The sequence below is a fragment of the Alnus glutinosa genome, chromosome 4 (genome assembly GCF_958979055.1).
Source record: "Alnus glutinosa chromosome 4, dhAlnGlut1.1, whole genome shotgun sequence".
NCBI classification, from domain to species: domain Eukaryota; kingdom Viridiplantae; phylum Streptophyta; class Magnoliopsida; order Fagales; family Betulaceae; genus Alnus; species Alnus glutinosa.
In genome coordinates, this window is record NC_084889.1 from 1,912,197 (window position 1) to 1,916,026 (window position 3,830).

At 36.0% G+C, this 3,830-nt stretch overlaps 1 long non-coding RNA gene across 1 annotated transcript; it reads right to left on the bottom strand.

The window, feature by feature from the left end:
- Nucleotides 1–728: 728 nt before the first annotated feature.
- LOC133865734 (uncharacterized) lies at nucleotides 729–1,370 on the bottom strand. The gene is made up of 2 exons (XR_009899797.1): nucleotides 1,178–1,370; nucleotides 729–1,057 (listed from the first exon to the last, which is right to left on the bottom strand). It is a non-coding gene; the product is annotated as an uncharacterized LOC133865734 (long non-coding RNA).
- Between the last annotated feature and the right edge of the window lie 2,460 nt (nucleotides 1,371–3,830).

The window sequence follows — 3,830 nt, forward strand, 5'->3', positions numbered from 1 at the left end:
TTTGTCTGGTTTTATGCACATGGATATTAAAGCTGTGTTTGTGTGGCCTGGTGTTTATTGTTTTCAGTTGAATCTTTTGGTAGACCATGGATATTCAAAGGTCCCTCTCTTTGTTTATTCATTTCCCATGAGAAATTAATAAACAATTAACCATTTACGACAATGAGAAATTACTTGTGCTAGCTTGTCCCTAAGAAATTCCTGTACGTGGTCCAAAGGTCACTCTTAAATACTTGTGTTTGGTCCTTACAGAACCTTAAAGCTTGAAGATGTGTTAGAGATGAATTTGGTGTTGAGTCTTAATCTCAGGAAGGTGGGCCTTATGAGACAAAGGATACTATTGATTGCTGTTCGTTTCACCGGCCGGCTTATTTGAGACGAATTAAGATGGTTTTAATATATGTGATGGCAGATTTACAAGGCCGGTGGGCCTTCTGGCTTAATCACCATGCGAATCCCTGTCATTTTAGGAAGGTTGTTCGGTGACCGACGGTTTTTTGTGTACAAAAGTATGGAAGGCGACAAATTAATCCAATGAAATTCCATCTATCTGTCCCTTAATTTCTTGAAAATAAATTAATATCACCGACCAAACAAATTGATCAGCACAATAATTAGTATCGGATGAACCGATGAAGGACTACGTAGCTTTCCATATATACATATATATATATATATATATATATATATATATATATATACATTTATATTGGCCTGTAGTCTGTAGATGAATAAATTAAAAGTTATATTGGCATGTTTTTTGTAAACTTAGCCTACCACGCCTTAATAATCTTCTCAGAAACAAAACCAGTCATATAATATTTCCAACGTTAACTTAACAATCTGCCCAAAATCTTGAGAGAAAAAGAATTTATATCCCCTAAAAATATGAGTTAGCCAAAGCATGGATGATGGAACAGAACTCCCGACCGCTCTGTGTCGTGGAACAAAAGTCTCTCATGGCTAGTCACCAGCGAGAAACGGAAGAAGACAAGGGACGAAGATGCCATATATAGTCCCGGCCCCAAAGGAAAGATCCAAGCTCCGCCGCCAGTCACTGAGGTTTAGTACGAATTAATGGATCAGATAACAACTCAAGCTCTCAATGAGGATGAGTAGTAGTGCTATCAAGGTACATTTATGCAAAGAAGAAAAAAGATAGACCATGAAAGTATACCTCCTCGTACTCGATCAGCCTGGTTACAAATGAAGGCAGTAGAATATATATAACCCATGTAGAGATGGAATGGAAAGGGAGGAACCACCTGAAATCAGAGGAATGTGCAGTTTGGGGAAGAATTTTATTCCCCTTTCGTTCATCCCAAATAGCCCATTCCTACAACTCCCGGTAGCCCCAATCTCCCTTTCCCTCTTCTCACTTTCACCTTCGATTGATCATCACCTCCTTCATTAGCGACACCACAACCCTAATTATCTTTGGTAGAAGCCAACAGATCTCGGCTAATAGACTCGTCCGCCAACCACCTCATGCCACCTACCCATAATTTACAAGACAAAATGCCTTGTCTTACGTGGCAAGCTCTAATTTGGGCTTTCAGATCTATTCAAATATGACCTGACGGTGAAAGTGAGGTCAACTTTGGAAGATTCTTTTAGAAGTGGATGCGGTGGCAGCTTGTGACGTCAAAAGTTCAATCTTAGAGAATTCTCGGCTAATGGGCCAAACCTCAACCATGATTTCTGGAAATGGTTGGACTTGAAAAGCATTTGGCGAGCTTCAACAGGGCCCATCTTTTCCTTATATTAAAGATGTAGATGTTCAAATGTTGATGAGTGGTGTGGTATAATTCATTATTATTATTTTTTCTTAACAAGAAATCATCTCTATAAATAAAAAAATAAGAGACCTTAAGGTCAATAGTTAGGATTGTAAAAACTCCCTAAAAACACTACCAGAAATATGAGGTGGAATTTCTTTCACCCATATTGTATTCATGACATTAAACATAGTTGTTTTTGCTAGAACATGAGTAGTCTATTTTCACCTGAATTACATTAAAGGAGTGAAGGGGGTTTAGTTATGATTTAATCCCATAAGTAAAGTGTCCAATTTTGCTCAGAGAAGGAAATTCCGAGTTAATCTCATTCACTAGTTGCAAGACATCTCCTTTCAGTACGATGTCAAGCAAACTTGAATTTTTACAGAGCATAACAGATTACAGTGGAACCCAATCTCTGCAACAAGTGGATCAGTATGAATGCAAGTAACAAATGCCTTTTAAAGTGTACATGAATTCTTTGTTCAAATATATATGTTGAACAATGAAAGATGAAATAACAAATTTAAGATGAAACTTTGATGAGTTCGATCATCATGTGGATGTGGTCGATCGTCTTATTTTGAGGTCTTGGGACTTGGGATAAGTTGGCACTCATATTTAGGTTAAAAAAGACAATTTGAGTATAAACTCATGGTATGTAATATGGAAAACAACTCGATCTCGCGCGGGACCATTATTGTATTTGTGGTGGTCCACGTCACGTGGCTTTGTTTTTTAGCAATTAATGGAGGGAGCTAGCTAGGGATCAAAATCAAATCCTTTCCCTAGGGTGCTTTTATTTCGTGCCCATCAAAGCATCTTAAGAAATCTTTAGCGATCAGAACAAACTGATGAGAGATTGGAGTGGCATGGCCAAGTTTTGTCAGCTTGCCCTCATTCATACCTTTGCTTAGAGTCCACGTTTGAGGCCTTAGTCCAAGAGTCGATCTGGACCAGGACCTTTTCTATTGGGCTAGAGATTCATACAAAATTTGGTCCATCCCCCCAAAATACTGTATTCAATTAAATGAATTAATGTGAGAGAGAGACGATTATGAATCGGGATTGATTGCAATTTGTTCGCCAAATTGTAATTATGATTGACTATAATTTGTTTGGCCAAATTGTAATTTCTTCGCACTTTTATGAAAGGAAATTTTAATAACAATATTAATCCGAATAGGTACCTACTTTATACGTATGGGCCTCATTAAGTTTTATTCAATCGACTATTATCTTAACACTCAATTACAAAAATATCAACAAACTGTTAGAGTATATTAGAGGATTTGATATAAGAAATTTATTGTAATTATTGTTATCTCCTCTAGATATGATTATAATCAGATTTGATGGTTCATTAATTTAATTATCATACTTATCTACTAAAATTTATAACAAGTTTTCTTGGCGTCCGAATGTGTTTAATTTGAGTATTTGCTCAGTGTTCCGGCAGGCACTAATTAATATAAAAACATGTTTAAGCGTATCCATGTTTTAGCATACAAGTATATAATATGATTAGATTATATCAAATAGATGGTAGTCGGTATAATAATATTCCCACTTCCCAGGTAGGTATTCCTGATTCTACTCCATGCATGTGAATATTGCAAAATTCTTCGGAGAAAATCTGGTTTCCATGCCATGCCAGGACGTACAACTCCGTGCGTTTTTAATTCAAATAAAATAACGATGCACCCAACTCCTAATAGATCTCAATATCTCGTTAGGTTCTCATATTTTCCTTTCGAATCTTTTGCGGAAAATATATAATATCATAATAATACTAAACACCCCCCCTTAAATATTTGTGCAGGATTTAGTTTAATATAAACCTATTAAATTTAAAAAAATAATTTTTTTACATTGCATTACCTTACATTAATCCTACATCAAGATACATAGAATGTGAGTCTCATATATGTAGATAACATATACATGGGTCACACAACCAATATGTTTTGGTGTAGGATTGATGTAGGGTAATGTGAAATTTAATATCGAAAGAGATGCTAAGATATCTAAAAATGATTCTGTTACACTCGC